Source organism: Nuphar pumila, chromosome 17, assembly GCF_984573655.1.
Source record: "Nuphar pumila chromosome 17, dmNupPumi1.hap1.1, whole genome shotgun sequence".
NCBI lineage: Eukaryota > Viridiplantae > Streptophyta > Magnoliopsida > Nymphaeales > Nymphaeaceae > Nuphar > Nuphar pumila.
In genome coordinates, this window is record NC_143265.1 from 1267819 (window position 1) to 1288523 (window position 20705).

Genomic DNA, 20705 nt, shown 5'->3' on the forward strand with positions numbered 1-20705 from the left:
AAACTACCACCTGGTGGCTGTTTGGAAACTGGTAGCTGGGATGGGAGTTAATGCATTTGGGATGAGAAGTGGCGATGTATTTACACTAAAGCATGGAATTGACAGCCACCACCTCTAGGAGGTGGTAACTGCCAAATCCTGGATTTGGCAGCAACTTCCTGAAATGCCACTTCCCATGTTATTATTGTGCAACACTTAAATGACTTTACTTCCGAGGTTAAGCATGCCGCACCACCGCTGCTGATGTCCATCCATCTCCACATTTCTCAAGATAGACACGACACCCATTTCAGGAAATGCCAAGATGGGTGGCTGAATGCGCTGCACATAAAGTGAAATCATTTGGAAATCTCCATCGTTAATTCCAAAAAATCACTAGCTTTCACACGAAGGATCACTTCATTATGACATACCATCAGCACCCATTTGAGAACATCCCAAACTATCCTTCGGAAACATTAAACTTTTCCCAAAAAACAATTTATCCTTGAACAAAATCTTGCATATCATTATGGTATTCCATTCTTTAATTCTTTTATCCTAATTATGTGTTTTTCATCATCTAAGAGTTTCAAATCTTCCAGAACTGCTATGCAACAAAATAGCTAAAAGCATTCCAATACAAAATGATGTCGATACTACTGTCACGTGCACCCAGGGCATGGCTTCCCTGACTGACCATGGCAATTGCTCCGGAATATTACAAGTGGGGGAAGAGAGGGGATCGCAATCAAGAATTTTTACTTCAGCAAGACTTTGCGACTTGTGGGCAAGAAATCAGACGATATTATTAAATTAGGTTGGTTAGGACAGAAGAGCTCCAGTGCTTACAATATATATAGCACACCAGAGGAAACAGCAGCTCACCATGCCACTCCTATATACTGTTGTTTCCCCTTGAACGCCCACATTTAACAGGGCATGTATACAACAAGAAATGAAGAACGCAAAGGAAATAGGATCAAGTACAAGGTGGATGGATTCGGGCACTACCTATCTGTTTGTTTGTGCTTCAACGGTGACCTCAAGTTAGCAGCATCGAGAGCAGGACCAGAGCTGCCATTTTGGGGATAGAGACTACCAGCAACAAAGGAATCGCTGATCAGACCACCCTCATCAAAGTTTAGCCTGCCGCTAACTTTCCTACCACTAAATCAGTGCAAACAAGAAGCAATCTTCAGGGAAGAAAAAGAAAGATGATGGAAACAGAAATGCAAACTAAGCTGATTTTTGCTTCACTCGATCATGATCTTACCTGTTCAACTGGTTGTTGATGGCTGTCAAGTCCTTGGAAGGACTTTGGTATGCATGAGTACTCTCACCTACGCAGGCATAATAACTCTTTGAGTTGTGTGATATCAACGTGTCCATCTGAATAAACCATCAAGAAAGGATATAACTGTAAGGATGAGGAAATAATAAACCAAATTTTCTTATAATTCATTACAAAACTTAAAGCTACAATGCAGCATACTGTCATCAACTCGTTAAAGTGAGGTTGAATGAAAAGATAAAGGGCATCTGTATACATATTTGGTTTGACTGATTTCTCTTTATTCACCAGCACTTTTCAACTTACAATGATACATTCTGGTATTAAGATATCTTGACTTCCACGGATAAATTTATTTAGCAGTCACTAATAGTTTGATATGTAACATTTATGACTAAAAACTTATTGGCACCCATGCATTTGTGGCTCAGCATCTAGGTTAGAACTTTCAACAACAACAACAACAACTACGCCTTCATCCCAAAACAATTGGGGTCAGCGATATGAACCAAAAAAGAAATTCATTTTGGGTCTTCCACATGAATCCTTTTCCTCCAATCATTTCTATCCAACGCCATGTCCTCGGTGAGGTTCAAAGCATTCATATCCTTTCCTATCATCTCCATCCAAGTCTTCCTAGGCCTACCCCGACCTCTTTTAACTAATATATTTTCCCATTTCTCCAACCTTCTAACTGGAGCATCATTAGGCCTTCGCCGAATATGTCCAAACCACCGTAAACGATTCTCTCGCATCTTATTTTCAATGGGTGCAACACCTACCTTCTTACGTATCTCTTCGTTCCGAATCTTATCTTTTATTGTATTTCCACACATCCATCTAAGCATCCGCATCTCAGCTACACTCATTTTTTGAATATGATGTCTCTTGGCAGCCCAACATTCCGTACCATATAGTAAAGCGGGTCTAATAGTCGTCCTATAAAACTTTCCCTTCAACCGCAATGGCATTCTACGATCGCACAGCACTCCAGTAGCACTTTTCCATTTCATCCACCCAACCTTTATCCTATGATTTACATCTCCATCAATTTCTCCATACTTTTGAATGATGGATCCCAAATATTTGAAATAATCATTCACCGGTATATCTTGCTCACCAAGCTTCACTACACTCCCATCCCTACTTCGTTGCTTACTAAACCGACATTCCATATATTCAGTCTTACTCTTACTCAACTTAAAACCTCTAGCTTCCAATGTCTGTCTCCATAATTCTAACTTAGCATTAACCCCAGCTCTAGACTCATCAATCAAAACAATATCATCAGCAAACAACATACACCACGGTACATTTTCTTGAATTGATCTCGTAAGCTCATCCATCACTATCGCAAATAGGAAAGGGCTTAAAGCAGATCCTTGATGTAACCCAACCGTTATCGGAAAATTGGTTGTCACCCCTCCACAAGTGCGGACATTAGTTACTACTCCTTCATACATATCTTTAATTATACTAATGTACTTGAGAGAAACACCTTTCTTCATCATTGTCCACCAGAGAACGTCCCTAGGTTAGAACTTTAAATATATAATTTCATAGGATAAAGAAATGCACTCAGGATATCCATTAGTCCAGACTAAACATTTAGAATCCATCTAGATTAATCTCATTTACTTTTTAAAGCATCGAATGAATATTCTTAATTGGCATTCATCACAGCTGATATACGATTGCCAAGTTCCATAGTGAGCGAACCTCCAATAAAACGTGTTCTCCAATAAAAGTTCTAGAATTCAAAAAACAAAAGAAACTCCCAGCTTTTTCAGAATGTTGACAGCATATTCTTTTTGACCAAAAAAAGGTTGAGAACAGGAAATTTTCTATTTAGAAAATTTACTCTAGTTCAGACCCAATTTTATCGAATCTTGGGTGCAAATCACATTGAGTCTTGGATATGAGTCCTAAGGTTCCCATGCCCTGAATTGGTTTTCAGAGAAAAAATCACATACATAATCTGTTATGAGAAGTAAACCTGAATTTTGCCACATATATTATTTATCAACTTTTTCCATGACTCATTTCTTAATACCATCTTTTTGAAAGAAAAACCCTTCTAATCATATACTCATTATTTAGTGAGTTTTTCCTGCTTGACATGTTGCAAACTATTGCTTGCATGCAAACATAACTTTATTTAGTCCCTGTTCTCATGGAAACATTAGAGTTAGAAACATCATTTTTTCTATTTTGCCTAGTCTTTTTACTAATTTTATTGATTCTACTTAGTCATAGTTCAACGTATTTCTGTTCTCCATTTTCACCTATACATTCAGATTGACAGAATCAAAGTTAAACTGACTTGCCAGGTCAACCATTTTCAAATTTGAGTTTTAAATGGCTGATGCAAGTATTTATACTGTAGGTTATCTAAAAAATGACAGATTTCCCCCCCTAAAGCCCTCACACCACCAGTAGAAAAGATCTGCATGGTTCTTGGTTCTCTCAGTTTTAAGAAAATACGAGAAAAATATATCCTCTAAGAAAACCCTTTGATAATTCTTTATTATGGAATATGAGGCATAATAATTGGGGTAGATAACAAAATCTCTTACTCATCACCTATTAAAGAAAACCTTAACTTTTCATTTATTACAATTAACTGAATTTGTCATATTTATCGCAAAGATATGCCTGGGCCTAAGATCGATTAGTTGGTCATGGTTTGGTCAAATAAAATGGTTAAAATGTCCTTAGCATTTATTTCATTGATGACAGAATATAAATGTGTGTGTGTGTGTGTATATATATATATATGCTCGTTAACTCTGCCTGTGTATAATTGTTTAGTTATACACTGCCGGTCCTAAGCCCGGATAAAGGAGGAGGGTTGCAGTAGGCCAGTGACAACCAACATAAAAACTTAGTCATACCCTATGAATATGAACCAATATGAGAATTTCGTTGGGGGCGTTCCCTACTGAGCGACGCGCTGTACTCTATAGGCCCGAAGGCAGTGATAAATGGGCAAGGGTTGCTAGGTCGTCGCCCAGAAGCGATGTGTCACACCGACGCCCAGGTGTGGTGTCAAATAGGCAATGGTTCTCTCACTTTGTTGGACGGGTGGGGGTAAAGAAGTTAGTCCAAGACCATAAAATTAGGTTAGCCACATAGGGTCTTTAACTGGTAAGTTGGTAGAGTTAGTAGATGTTATGTGTAGGAGAAAGATTGATATTTTATGTTTACAAGAGACCAAATGGGTAGGTGAGAAAACAAAAGTGATAGAACCTTGGGGATATAAGATTTGGTATACAGGAATAAATATGAATAAGAATAGAGTAGGGATTGTTATGAGTCGTGAGTTTATAGATAATGTAGTTGAGGTCCGTAGGAAGGGTGATAGGATTTTACTTATTAAATTAGTATTAGGTACATATATTATTAATATTATTAGTGTTTATACACCTCAAGTAGGTTTAGATGATTTTATTAAGCGACAATTTTGGAAAGATTTAGATGGAGTAGTACAAGGGATATCTTACGGAGAAAAGCTTTTCATCGGCGGTGGCCTTAATGGACATGTAGGCATTAGTAGGGATGGATTTGAGAGTATCCATGGAGGATATGATATAGGAGAAAGAAATGAAAGTGGAGAAAAGATTTTAGATTTTTGTTTGTCCTATAATATGATCTTAGCAAACACTTGATTTAGGAAGAGGGAGTCTCACCTAGTAACATTTAAAAGTGGGGTTAATACGAGTCAGATATATTTTTTCCTACTTAGAAAGAGAGATAGGGGTTGTTGCATCGATTGTAAGGTTATACCAGGAGAAAGTGTAGCTGCACAACATAAAGTCTTAATTTTAGATCTTAGAATTAGACAATGCCGCAAAAGGGATAGACATAGGATAGATCCTAGAATTAAGTGGTGGGCACTGAAAGGAGCTAAACAAGGAATGTTTGTAGAGCAGGTAGTTAAGAAAGCTGATTGGTGTGTCAAGGATGATTCAGAATCAATGTGGAGTAAGATAGCGGGTGGCTAAGGAGGTATTGGGTGAGTCTAAAGGCGATGCACCGCTAGGTAAGGATATATCATGGTGGAACGAGGATGTCAAATTAGCTATTAAGGTTAAAAGAGAGTGTTATAAAAATCTAAGTAAGAGTTGTGATAATGAGAATTTGAAGAAGTATATGATAGCAAAGAAGAAAGCTAAAAAAGTAGTTCGAAATGTGAGAGATGAGGTATATAAGGAGGTTTATGTCAAGTTGGATACCAAAGAGGGCAAGAAGGATATTTATAGGCTTGCATAGGAAATCGAGTGATCTGGGTATGGTTAGATGTATCAAATATAAAACGCAAAGGGTTTTAGTCAAAGATGATGAGATTAAGGAGAGATGAAAAAATTATTTTGATAAGCTATTTAATGGAAGTCATGCTCAGGATCTTGGAGACTTCTCCATTCCTTTTCATGAGATGAATCGTGACATGCGCAAGATTCAAAAGAAAGAAATTGCAGAGGCTTTGAAGAAAATGAAATCAAGAAGGGCAGTTGGCCCAGATGGTATACCTATTGAGGCTTGAAAATGCTTGAGAGAGAAAGGTTTAGAATGATTGACAAATCTTTTTAACAAGATTTGGCGGACAAATAAGATGCCTAATGAGTGGAGGAAGAGTACTTTGGTGCCTCTATATAAGAATAAGGGTGATATACAATATTGAACAAACTATCGTGATATAAAACTCATGAGTCATACTATGAAACTTTGGGAGAGGGTGATTGAGTAGGTTGAGGAAGGTTGTCATAATATCGGAGAATCAATTTGGTTTTATGCTTGGAAGATCAACTATGGAAGCTATACATCTTCTTAGACAATTTATTGAGATATATATAGAGAGGAACAAAGATTTGCATATGGTTTTTATTGATTTGGAGAAGGCATACGATAGAGTACCTAGGGACGTTTTCTGGTGGACAATGATGAAGAAAGGTGTTTCTCTCAAGTACATTAGTATAATTAAAGATATGCATGAAGGAGTAGTAACCAATGTCTGCACTTGTGGAGGGGTGACAACCAATTTTCCTATAACGGTTGGGTTATATCAAGGATCTGCTTTAAGCCCTTTCTTATTTGCTATAGTGATGGATGAGCTTACGAGATCAATTCAAGAAAATGTGTCGTGGTGTATGTTGTTTGCTGATGATATTGTTTTGATTGATGAGTCTAGAGCTCGGGTTAATGCTAAGTTAGAATTATGGAGACAGACATTGGAAGCAAGAGGTTTTAAGTTGAGTAAGAGTAAGACAGAATATATGGAATGTCGGTTTAGTAAGCAACGAAGTAGTGATGAGAGTGTAGTGAAGCTTGGTGAGCAAGAAATACCGGTGGATGATTGTTTCAAATATTTGGGATCTATCATTCAAAAGTATGAAGAAATTGATGGAGATGTAAATCATAGGATAAAGGTTGGGTGGATGAAATGGAAAAGTGCAACTGGAGTGTTGTGCGATCGTAGAATGCCATTGCAGTTGAAGGAAAAGTTTTATAGGACGACTATTAGGCCCGCTTTACTATATGGTACGAAATGTTGGGCTGCTAAGAGATATCATATTTAAAAAATGAGTATAGCTGAGATGCGTATGCTTAGATGGATGTGTGAAAATACAATAAAAGATAAGATTCAGAACGAGGAGATACGTAAGAAGGTAGGCATTGCATCCATTGAAAATAAGATGAGAGAGAATCGTTTACGGTGGTTTGGACATATTCGGCAAAGGCCTAATGATGCTCCAGTTAGAAGGATGGAGAAATGGAAAAATATATTAGTTAAAAGAGGTCGGGGTAGGCCTAGGAAGACTTGGATGGAGATGATAGAAAAGGATATGAATGCTTTGAACCTCGGTGCCTCACCGAGGACATGGCATTGGATAGAAATGATTGGAGGAGAAGGATTCATGTGGAAGACCCATAATGATTTTCTTTTTTGGTTCATATCGCCGACCCCAATTGTTTTGGGATGAAGGCGTAGTTGTTGTTGTTGTATATATATATGCTCATTCCAAGTTCAAAGTACCATTTGGACAAACAAGAATCCCCTTCCTTACATGATTTCTTCTTCATATAGATAGATATAGGATCTATGGAGTAATTACTTAGAAGTACATAGATCCCCTTCCTTACATGCACTTCTAGGTAATTGCTCCGTAGATCCTATATCTATCTATATGAAGAAGAAATCATGTAAGGAAGGGGATTCTTATTTGTCCAAATGGTACTTCCAACTTGGAACGAGCATATATATATATATATATATATATATATATATATATATATATATATATATATATACTGTAAGCAGTATCTGAAATGCATTAATAATCAAGACTTATGCAGTCATCTATAAATAGGTGATAATTTGTGTAGATTTGGTAATCTACCTCACCAATTGAAAATGAGTTTAAGTTTCCCATTCTCTATGTTCCCAGCTCTTTCCCTTTTAAGCAAATAAGAGAAAAACAGAATACAATATCCTGTGTTATGGCTAAAATAATTTGAAACATAAGCTTCTTAAATTTCCCATCATCTAGATAGATATCCTGCTATGATTGAAGCCAATAACATGTTTCCAAATTAAACATCTAGTCCTCATCTACAGAATCATCTTCTCTTATATGATCTGCAGATAAACAGACAAATTGACAATCGGCTAATAATAACAATACCCAAATAACCAGTATGACAACTTGAAGCTTTCTAAGTCACCTATCTACTATATAAGAATCCTGAATTATGATATCGCAGTTAAATTGTGAAAAAGAAAAAATACCCAAACATACTTAAAGCCAAATCTGCTGTCATAGAGCAATGAGAGATGTTCACCAAAAACTCTTAATACAGATAAAATAAATTGCATAGGCCTACCTTTGATGATCTCAGAGGGGAGACATAAACATTATGTGATGCAGACACTTTCTTCGGGGACATGTCTGGAAGACTAGGAAACAGTGGCACTCAAGATGATCCTGTTTATAAAAATAACAGTAACTTAAAATGTCTAACCAGTTATGATCTAGAGACACCTACCCAGAGGTAGGGGTGGCAAAACCTGACACGACCCGCCAACCCGCCTCTTAGGCGGGTTCGGGTTGGGCTTAAGCCAACCCGTTTAATAAACGGGTCGACCCGCCTAACCCGTTTATTTAACGGTTCGGGTTCGGGTTGGGGGTATGCCAACCCGCCAACCCAGCTGACCCGTTTAATAAACGGGTTAGGAGGGCGGGTCAACCCGCCAACCCGACTCGCCAACCCGTCGACCCGCCAACCCAACCCGCCAACCTGACCTGCGAACCTGAGAACCCATTTACCCGACCCAACCCATTTATTAAATGGGTTGGCGGGTCGTGTCGGGTTACCCGTTTATTAAACGGGCCGGGTTCGTGTTTGCCACAACCGACCCGTTTAATAAACGGGTCGGGTTCGGGTTGAGGTATGCTGACCCGCCAACCCGACACGATTGCCACCCCTACCCAGAGGTGATAGTACCATCAGTCTTGTTATCTTCAGATATTCGACCAACTTTAGTGGGAGTTACTGCAGGGCCAAGCTCCACAGGGAGAGGTTTTACCGCTGGGACAAACAGCTCATTATAGAATGTAATTATATATCAACATGCTCCTGCCCTGTTCTCTGTATCCAAACCTTAACAAATTAGCACATGCGAGTCTAGTTGACAGATAATGGACTCCCTATTATGCTTGTAAGGGCAAAAAGTGGAATTAGTACCCCGTTGTGACTGCTTGATGGCCAATCCACAAAGACATAGCGAAAAACTTGAGGTTTACATTGTGGTTGCTTTCTATAGTTAAAAATGATCTCTCTAAATGTCAAGCTTAAATTTGATATCTGCAACAATAAACATGGTATTAGAAAGAAATTGTCTCTAATGAACAAAAATATCTCAGAAAGGAACCAACCACTGAATAAACCAAACCAATCTTTTCCAGTGTTTTTCTGAACAGACCTTTGACACCCCGTAAAGGCTGCAGAGAATAAGCTGATCAATATGCCTATTGAAAAAAAGAACTGTCTGACGGTTAAGAATCTGCTGGATGAGACTGTAAACACTCTCCATGACAGCATGAGGTTGTTGTAATCTTTCACACAAGCTTTTGATTCTAATAGCCGCCAATTTGAGGACCTGTGATTGGTCATTGGTGATACATTTTAAATCAGTGAAATGAAAAACAAAATATCCAGATGTCATAAAATCTTCTACAGATGAAGATTCATATCAAGTAGTCAAAATCTATACATGTCAAAATCTATACATATCTATGCTTGACCATGATGCAAAAAAAACAATTTTATCACTGTTATTAATGAAAAGAGATAAAGTTGGAAGCAGATATTCAGTGACCTTTCTAAAGAAAACATTGATCCCTGTCTCAGCGCACATTTCACCAGCTTCTGCAGGATTTGGTCGTGTTGGACTATCAAGAAACAAATATTTCCAAGGTGGATCTCAGCACAAAGTCAACAAGGAGATAGAAAGCCTTGAGAATGACAATAAGAATCAGTACATATCACCCCGATACCTAGCAAAAGCTGACTGTAGAGGAGGCTGCAACTTTGATTTGAAACAGGTGAAGCTCACAAGGTGCTCCTTAACTGGTGATGTGAAAGAATTACTCTCTACTAAAACACCCACAGGATCTATGCTGACTCTTTTTGGAGACATTGAAGCATGATTATCTGATCCAGTCGATACGTTCAAAAGAAATCATTTAGGCACACAATCAACCCCATGTTGCATCACTAATAAAGGAATGAAAGTAATTCAAAAGCAGGACAAGAAATATTCAGAAACAGGAGAACTTAACAAGCAAGTATAGGCAAGTATCATCCAAAAACAAGCTACTATCATTCAGAAGTTAAGCAGACCGATATCAGGAATTTGCACAAATACCAACAGCAAATAACTAACAATACTCCAGAGATATACATTATGATATAACAAAAGGCAATCTTATTAGCTCTGTTTCTCATGAATTTCAAGATGAAATAAACAAGTTGTTAATCACCGGCTTCAAATTTTTTGTGGTAAAAAACAAAATCTCAAGATAAAAGAGACTGAAGATTCAAATTGTGTGGAGAAGATCAATGCATAAGCAAGACAGATATGGCTCACAGACTAGAAACTAGAAGGTAGCCGCAAGCCCATGACTGGTCCAAAAGAATAAGATAATAGTGAAAGTGAAACATAAGAGGACCAGAGTTTGCTGTTATACATAGATGAGCAACAAAGCAATCACATGGAACTAGAAAGTGCTATTGTACAGACACATAGCAAACCCACAAACAAACAGGACTAAACATGACGCTGTTTTCATACAGAAATTCAGACGTACACTTACCAGGTGAAGTTTCATGTTTTGGCAGAGCAGGCAGAACTTGTAGACTTCCAGTGGAGATGTGCTGCATTGTAATAGCATCCAATGATGGCATTGGTTCTGCCAGCAGTCCCAACCGATTTATCTCTGCAGCTAGAGCTGGTTTTGCAACAATTAGAGAGTTGTACATTGAGGAGCCCTTTTCCCATGCCATACTCTCTACAAATCGCTCTTCCAAAGAATTGAGATGTCGCTTCAACTCCCTAGGAAGAGTTTCTTCATGTCTAACAAAACTCTCTATCACCTTACTCAAGTCAAAAGCAGTAATACCAGTTCTTTCCAAGACGGCAGGAAACATCATAGTCACTGTTTTATGTGTCGCTAAAACCAATTCAGCAGAGCAAGCAAGCATGCACCTATGAAATCTCTCATTTGTTAGCAATGATGTCAAATTGTTACTATGCAATGTCTGAGATTCTGCCCTACACATAGCAACAAGAACCCTATAATATAACTTTAGTGCTTCCATCCTTCTTTGTTCTGCCCATATGCTATCCATTCGTGTTGCAGTTTGCAAACTTCCAGCAATACATCTCTCTCCAGGAACAGAGCTGGGGAATACCACCTCTAAGATTATGTTAGCTCGACGTGTAACATCATCAGTTAAGTCCCTGTCGCATGATGATAGGAACTGCTACAGTTCTGGTGAAGGCTTTGAGGGCAGGGGACTAATGACTGTCCTGAGCCATTTGGCAGTAGTCATGGTTATGCTTACTGGTGTAGGTGCCAGTTTTGAGTTAGCTGCATTACTGTTCATAGTTGAAGATGGAGGAGAACTTGGAGGCGATGGCGGGCTTGTTAATGTCTTTGTTGGTGAGGCAAATGATTCAAACTTATGTTGCAAAATATTAATTTATAAGCATCAAACGAAAACTAAATGGATACTTAGAATATTTATATTAAGAGAAGTACTGCCGGAAACAGTCAGACCTTGGAAGCAAGAACTAGTTCAAAGCAACAGACCTTAGACCCACTTATGTTCATCCCACCTCCTGACAAACTTCCAGTTCCAAATAAACTGTCCTCATCCACAAACACACGCTCATCTAGCTCACCAGTATCACGAATTGCATCTTCATAATCTTTTTTCTATAGTTTGCATACTTGATGACAACAAGTGATCCTCCATTAAATCTTCAAAATAGGTGAAACCATCTGAAGAACACATCACCATTTAAAAGATTTCCACACAAGATCCAACTGTGCTTAAGAAAGAAATAATAAGGCAGATATAATATACCAGTAACAATATCATCAAGAGCCTCTGCATTGCATTCTGAAGCAGGACAGGTTTTTTTTTTCAAAATTTCAACTATCAAATTATTAGCTTTCTCCATGGTTTTCTTCAGATCATCCTCTGAGGTATGATAAGTATAACATAGAGAGGCAAAAAGATCCACACCCTTATCATACTTCCTCACTACTATTAATACACCACAACGTAAGTTTTGACTGAACCCTCAAAAACTTTTAACCAAGAATTAGAAAAGTTACAACACAAATGCAAGGAGTTTTAAGGATGATTACCAAAGCGTGAAGTATCATGAAGGGAAAATTTTCTGAATTGAACAGGAACATGAATTATGAGAATGGCCTGAAATAAATATAGTTAACACAATTTCGTGCTTATCCTGGTACCGTGAAAACAGCATGGAAAATAATGGTTTCTTTTAGTAGATTTGATTTGGAAGAGTACTTTGAAAAAACAAAGATGAAGAAAGGAGAAGCAGGTTTGCAGTTTTTAATGACCAACCAATATTGAAATTATTCCATTTGTACAGGTCACCAAGTCCATGAATCGGCTGAATGAATGAATACGCAAGGAAAGGAAGAGCAACCATCCAAATCAAAGATAATCAGGAACGTGGCTCTGACTGCCAGAAAGTTCTGACTGTTTCTTTTCAAGTCCACTAGGCAAGAACAGGTCCATGTATGCACGTTTGTAGTACCTTTGCACAAAAGGAGGAAAAAGCAAATTACTATTAGCCTGATTCAGTAAAGAAAGATGCTAAGCGAATCCCAAGTAGCAACAACTGGTCTATAGAAACATAAAAACCCCATAATAAAATGGCACGAAGAAGATTTTTCTTTTGAAGAGAGAGAAAGAGAGAGACAGCCTGGTCCAAGGAAAACCAGACTGTCACAATCTTCGGTTGCCAAAATCTGGATAGTAAGAGTAGGGGTGGGCAACGGGCCGAGTGGCCCGATGGGCAAGCCGACCCGGCCCATGGTGGGCCGGGTTTGGGACAAGGTTTTAGGCCCGGGCCCATTAGGTACCGGGCTGAAACCTGTCCTGTTATATACGTGGGTCGGGCCTGGTCCAGCCAGCAGGCTACCAGGCCGGCCCCATGAGCCTGAGTTATTTATTAATTTTTTAATAATATAAAAATTAACTATGTACATAGTAACTTGGTAATTATTACTATTTGCCTGATTAATTATGTTAATTTTATGGAAAGTAGAAAGATAATTAATTGGGTGCATGGAAAGTTGGGAACTTGTTAATTATTACTATTTACAAATGGATTTGGGCCGGACCGGGCCCTAGGATGCTCTTCAAACCTGTGCCCGTTAAGAACCAAGCCCAAACCCAGCCCGTTAGTAAATGAGCCGGGCCATGTCAGGGGCTGGGCTGTATTTAAAGCCTGACAGGCCGAGCTCTAAACGGGTCGGGCCGGCCCAATGCCCATCCCTAAGTAAGAGTGGTATTGGACCCACAAGATTTCCTTTTGCAGAACCAGGTCCAGCTGCTTCACCTCACTATTGAAATGTAGAGACTGTAATAACCCCCCGTTGAATACAATCTCAACGACAAAATCAATAGTAGCTGGTTAAAAAGTATTTATGGATAATGAAAAGAATCGATTTGAGCCTATGCCTACAATTCTACCCAAAAGGGAAAAACTCAGCATCTCAAGTTTAAGAGTTGTTTTTCAACCTCGGATTTCGCAACTCAACTTGTTTATCACTAGTAAAGAAACACTTAAAAAAGAGGATTATCTGCATTATGAGAGATGACGGAACAATATCCTCAACAACCAAAATTACGCCATATACACCTATAGATTAAACAGGTGCATATCGTTTCTTTTGTGTACATAAATTTTAAGAATCCAACAAACTATTCCAAAATAAATTTATTTCTTTGTGCATATGTATTTATTTATTTAATGCCACATCTTATTGGAATATGATTTATGTCAACTGATTTAAAAACTCTTGAGGGGTCAACTACTACGATTGACTTGATATGGATGACTAATCAACTTACTCAGTGTTAGTACTCTTTCAAATCCCTGCTTCACCATAAGAAATGCAAAAGATGGGATCAAAGCAGTAACCCCAGACAAATAAGCATTGGCTACATATGTCAAGCATCCAACTTCCACAATTTACAAAAAAATAGGTGGCAACAACTACTTAGCATTATTGATCATGCATAATCCTATGCATATTAGATACACGTTTTTGTGCATGATTCATCACGAAAATGGATTAATTACCCATATTTATCAACGTTTTCCAGGGCATTGATTAATTTTCAAAAAGAGAAAAAATCGCACAAAATGGAGTTCACCTGAATGTTTTTAAATATTTGATTTCTTTTAATAGCTTTCTTTTCAAAATACTTTTTAGAAAAGATAGTTTTAGGAATTTTATAAAATTAGGTAGAGTGTTTAGAAAATAGTTGTTATAAATAGTATTAAATTAGGAGAGGTGGCGTCTTCCCTTGGGAAAAACGCCAGCCCCTCTCTCTCCTTCTCTTCTCTTTCCCTCTCACCTCTCTCTCTCTCTCTCTAGCGTCGGCTCTCTCACTTTTCTTCTCTTCTCCTAGGGAGGGTGGAGTATGTTCTCCCCCGATGATTCACTGAATCCCACGTCTGTGTTCGGGGGTATGAATGAGCACCACGTATACAAGCACATAGGGCTCGTATTCCCGTGTATGTTGACATCACTTAGCATTGGAGTCTGGTGTGGTTGCAAAGACTTAAGTACCCTTTCTTGTTATTCTTCTCATAAAACGACAATTTGAGAAAATAACAAAAATGCCCTTCATTCAAAAAAGAAAAAACAAACGGTTCAAAAAAAGGATAAACATGTCCTCCATCCAGAAAGTCGAGGATGATGTTGACTCTTCAAAGTCTACATAGCGAAACAAACCTTAATCGTTTCGCTGATGGTGAGCTGACGATCCGATGGTGAGCCGGCGATCCGATGGTCATTCGGTGAAACGAACCTGAGTCATAAAAAATGTCTGTTTGAACTTTTCATCATCATTTTCTTCTTCTTCCTTCTCTGTAAAACACTGTAAAACCCTCTCTCTCTAGATAAGAAATCAAGGGAGGCAAAGAGTTCCCCCTGGAGAAGGCCATGAACATCAACCCTCTCACACTCTCTCCCTTCTCTTTCTACTTCTGTGCACATCCAGTAGACGATCCTATATTGCTCCATCAAACACCGACTGACCTGCATACTGACTGTAGCATCGTTCAACTTGATGAGTTGTGGAGCATGATTCATAGTTTTTGCCCTTACAGGAGGGGGTTAGGGGGTTGCTCCCAGCGTGGGTAGCATCATTCAACTTGATGAGTTGTGGAGCCTGATTTAGAGTTTTTGCCCTTATAGAAGGGGGGTCCGAGGGCTCCCCCTCGGCGCGGGTCCCGTTGCGCGGTCAGCGGGTGAGGGTCCAGGGGGCGCAACCCCTTAGACTAAATTTTTTTTGGGCCTTGTATAATTTTTTTATTTTCTTTTCCTCTTTTAACTATAAAAAAAGAGCAATAAAGCATTTTGTTTAATCGTGGGGCTCATGTTTCCTTCGTTTGTTTCTTGCTCGAGGTTTTCGTAACACCCTTTCCCATGATTTTTCTATTTTTCTTTTTCTGTTTCTTTCCCATGATTTTTTCAATGACTCCCCTACAACGATTTTTAGTGTTGTTGGGTCTCCAACAAGCCCCACATCGATTTATAATGTTGTCCGGTCTTCCAACAATGATTTGTAGTATTGTCGGGCCTTCCTACAACGATTTTTAGTGTTGTTGGGTCTCCAACAAGCCCCACAACAATTTATAGTGTTGTTCGGTCTTCCAACAATGATTTGTAGTATTGTCGGGCCTTCCTACAGCGATTTGTAGTGTTTTGGGGTCTCCAACAAGCCCCACAACGATTTATAGTGTTATCCGGTCTTCCAACATTGATTTGTAGTGTCTTCCGCAAATCACTATAGCGATTTGTAATATGACCTCCGGTTAGGGAGATATGACATTGATAAGTTGGTCCTAATTCGGGTAGCGATTTACAACGATTTGCTTACTGAATAACACTACAAATCGATATAGTGATTTGCGGAAGACACTACAAATCGCTATAGTGAGATCCAACAACACTATAAATCGCTATGGGGCTCGATGGAGACAAAAAAACACTACAAATCGCTATAGTGATTTGCGGAAGACACTATAAATCATTGTTGGAAGATCGGATAACACTATAAATCGTTGTGGGGCTTGTTGGAGACCTGAAAATACTACAAATCGCTGTAGGAATGCCCGACAATACTACAAATTGTTGTTGGAAGGCCGGATAACACTATAAATCATTGTTGGGCTTGTTGGATACCCGACAATACTACAAATCGCTGTTGAAAGACCGAACAACACTATAAATCGCTGTGGGGCTTGTTGGAGACCCAACAACACTAAAAATCGTTGTAGGGGAGTCATTAAAAAAATCATGGAAAAGAAACAGAAAAAGAAAAATAAAAAAATCGTGGGAAGGGGTGTTACGAAAACCTCAAGCAAGAAACAACCGAAGGAAACATGAGCCCCACGATTAAACAAAACACTTTATTGCTCTTTTTCGATAGTTAAATGAGGGAAAGAAAATAAAAAAAATTATACAAGGCCTAAAAAAAATTGGTCCGGGGGGCGCTGCTCCCCGCCAGAGGCAGACCCCCCTGGACCCTCGCCCGCTGACCGCGCAGCGGGACCCGTGTCGGGGGGGAGCCCCCGGACCCACTCTTGTCAATGTGCAGGTCAGTCGGTGCTTGATGGAGCAATGTATGATCTTCTACTGGATGTGCACAGAAGCAGAAAGAGAAGGGAGAGAAAGAGTGAGAGGGCTGATGTTCATGGCCTCCTCCAGGGGAGATTTCCTTCTCAGATAATCTTGCAGTGCAGAGACTGGGTCTTAAATAATCATCTTTGGGGCACTTAAGTCTTTACAACCACTCATTTTCTAGAATCGTCATTTTTTTTTGCACCAATGGAGTAGAGGGTACTTAAGTCTTTGCAATCGCATCAAACTCCAACGCTAATTAATGTTGACAAACATGGGGATACGAGACACACATGCTTAAATATGTGGTGCTTTTTGGGACCCTCGAGCATGAGATGCCCTGTTCGGGGGGGGGGGGGGGGGTAACATATAACCTCCCTTTATTTCATCCTTTCTTCGATCCTGTCTATCGCCGTCATCCTTTCCTCATCATCGGAGCGTGCATTTGTCTATGAGTTACGACCCCTTCTCTTCTCAACCTCTCCATTGGAAGCGGTTGTGAGGTTCGTTTCTTCTTCCCCATCTCTTTATTTGATTTATATTTAGTTTAAATTTATTTTAGCTTGTCGCATGCATAAAAACGTATTTTAGCATTACATACATCATATTTTATTTCCTGCAGTCGTGTTGTTTCTAAGATAGCTTGGTTTTGATTTTCGTTTTCTACATATTAGGTTAGGAGTAGATATAATACATTACAACGTGTAGTTATCCTATTGTCTTTTATTTTTGTTTCAATTAATATTATGAATTCTTTTTTTTTTGAAAAACACAGTATATTTTAACTTCTTGAAGGCCTGCAAACAAACCTGCATGATCTGCATATTCATGCAGGGTTGTTTGATTTTTGCGAAGTGCCTAAAGGATCAGATTTACGCAAATCTCAATCTGACACTACTGTGTGATTTTTTTAATCACGCTATTGTTTTTTTTAGAAAAATGTAAACTGCAAATCATGCAGATTTGCGTGTATTGCAGATCACGATTTTTTGATCTGTAATTCTTCACGCAAAGGAAATTAATTTCTGTTAAAACAGATTTAGCATCAAAAAGTTTTTCTTCTAATCAGATTTGATTAATATCGTTGTTCACGTGATTTTTTTTTAAATCGCGCAGAACAACGTATATGGTAGAGCAAACGTTGTAGTGGGTGTGAATCTTGAAGTTTCTAGAACACGATCAGATCTACGGCCTGCACGTTCTTCCTCTTGAAACACCGATCGATCATAGCGTGCAGTGATCTGTTCATTTTTTTAATGTTTTGGTAAAAGCGTGCACCTGTGCATGAACTGCAAATCACACCAATCGTCAGATCTGATCATGTTGATCACATTTTGTTTTCAGGCCTGCATATTTTAATTGTCTGTGTTAGTTAGTCGAAATATTTTAATTTGCTGTGTTAGTCATTTAGATTGTTTTTTTACTAGTTAGATTTGTTTTAATCTTTCTCATAGTTAGATTAGATTAGATTAGTTTTATTTCTTTTCTTTGGTAATTAGTTAGATTATTTCAACGTCTTTTATAGTTAATTTTTTGATTTAATATGTCATAGTTAGTTAGTTTAGATTGTTTTAATTTCTTTTATAGTTAGTTACTTAGATTCTTTTGGTTCGTTACGTATTTACTTAGTTAGATATTTTAATAATTGTTATAGTTAGAATTGATTTTTGTTTATTCTTTATAACTATCCTTTATTATTTTAGAAATCGTATTTCTGCGTTTTCTTTTGTTTTCTATTTGCTTCTTGTGCTTTGCAGGTGAACCTCTGTGTGCGAAGGAATTGATCTCGCTAGGGTCGTGCCCGTGCGAAGAGAAAGGAAGCTAGACCGCGAAGGAACAACGCCCTACAGATTTTTGCTTTTCTTTGTTTTATTTTTTTGGGCCACAGGCCATTTGATTTAAGTTGAGTTGTAATAATTTTTATTTTTTGCTTGAGCCCTTTGTAATAGGGTAGAATGTTTGATTTGTTTCTTTTCCCAAGGCAATAAAACTTGTCTTTGTGTGAGGTTCAAAAGCTTTTAAACACGTTCTCTGTGTTCGACTCAGACTTCACCGCTAGTGTGAATCAGAATTTTAAGATTTTGTGCACGGTTTGCATAAACGATTTTTATTAAAAAAAAATTTAAATACTTTTATGAAAAGTTGCATCAAAATTTTTGGCGTCGTTCCGGGAGAACGGTGATTTAAAAACTCAGTACCCACTTTATTGCCTTTTTTGCGTTTATTTAGGAATACTAGTTTATTTTTGTTAATTATTTAGGATCGTTTAGTTTAATTTTATGTTGATATTTAGGGTTGTTTAGTTTGCTTTTGTTAATTTATTTAGGATTGCTAGAACGACATAGAGTGCAAAACATAGAGCCTGTTGTTTTTATTGTACGACCTACCTATTAGGATACCCTCTTAGGTGACTATGCATGTAGATTGCTTTAAAGTTCTATATCCGCATTGAGTGGTGGTTGTTTATTTATAGCTTTCTGTTATTTTATTTTTGCTTGCTTTCGTGATGTGGTTTGATCATGATTGCGCGCTAGGATAGTTAGAAAACCAACCATTAGGACGATTGCTACACTAGTCTCTACCCAAGGTGTACATAAGGGAGACATTCATTTCACCTTGAGCTCATTAAACCTACAGAGGACCCAGAATCCATCATTAGGTGAGCCTGCAGATCCAACCTCATGGCGGAGGATCAACAGATTACCCGTCCTCTGAGGGAGTATTTCATTCCTAATGAATATACTTCCGCCTCCTGCATCGCGAGACCTGATGTAAGAGCGAATCAGTTTGAAACCAAGGCCAATGCCATACTGATAATATCCTCTTTTTACGGCCTTAACAATGAGGATCCCTACCGCCATCTCAACGAGTTTCTAGAGATCTGCTCTACTGTGCGGATCAATAATTTTGGAGATGATGCGTTGAGATTAACTATTTTCCCTATCTCCCTCAAAGATAAAGCTAAGCACTGACTGAAGTCTTTGGATACAGTTCAGATTACCACTTGGGACCGGATGCAGAAAAAATTTCTGAAGAAATATTTCCCAATTGATAAGACGAACCAATTTCATAAGGCTATCACCAGTTTTACGCAAATTGAAGAAGAATAATTCCAAAAAACTTAGCAGAGGATGAAAGATCTTCTCTCAAAGTGTCCACCACCAGGTGCTCTGTTGGCAACTGGTGCAATATTTTTATAACGGGCTGACTAAGAAGAATCATCAAATGGTTGATGCAACTTGTGAGGGCACTTTCATGCTTAAGAGTGAGGATGAAGCTTGGGCCTTGTTCGAGACCCTAAGTGAAAATTCTATGCATAACGCTTTGACCTCTCAAGTTGAAAGGACAACACCTGCCTCAGTTAGAGCGAAGAAGGTTGGCATGTACAAGATAGGGACACACCTTGAGTTGCAAAACAAAGTCTACATACTGACCCAGAAATTGGATCAGTTATTGTCGAATCCCTCACCGGCCATACAGGTGTGCGCATTGTGTGCTAACCCTGCACACCATGTCTTTGATTGTCCCGTGGCGCGACAATATCCTGAATTTGTGCAAGAGCAAATTCAGGTGGCACAAAGTTTCGCCAAGCCCACGCCCAACCCATTTTCAAACACCTATAACCCAAGTTGGCGAAACCATCCCAACTTCTCATGGAGAAATCCACAAGAACCCCCTGTCCCTTCCCAAAACCAACCCAGACCAGATGGCTACCAGTCGTGATATCAAAGACCCAACTTTCCTCAAGCCTAACCCTCATTTAGTCAACCTTAGTCCCATGAGCCTACATCTAGCCAAACTTTTGAGGATAAAATGCTTTAGGACTTTTCAGACATCAAGGCAAACCTGAATTCTCATACCCAGTCCATTGTGAAGTTGAAAACTCAAATGGGACAGCTTGCCGAGGTGCTAAGCAGGCGAAGTGAGGGGACATTGCCTAGACAACCCATGATCAACCCTAGGAGTAA

The 20705-nt window shown here is 38.7% G+C and overlaps 1 pseudogene across 1 annotated transcript; it reads right to left on the reverse strand.

The window, feature by feature from the left end:
* Positions 1-624: 624 nt before the first annotated feature.
* On the reverse strand, positions 625-19598 carry LOC149811310 (retinoblastoma-related protein-like; annotated as a pseudogene). The gene is made up of 14 exons (XR_016428616.1): positions 19353-19598; positions 12437-12529; positions 12211-12277; positions 11924-12103; positions 11647-11838; positions 10648-11515; positions 9829-9985; positions 9651-9723; positions 9255-9431; positions 9017-9136; positions 8777-8920; positions 8156-8244; positions 1256-1371; positions 625-1149 (listed from the first exon to the last, which is right to left on the reverse strand). The product of XR_016428616.1 is annotated as a retinoblastoma-related protein-like (transcript).
* Between the last annotated feature and the right edge of the window lie 1107 nt (positions 19599-20705).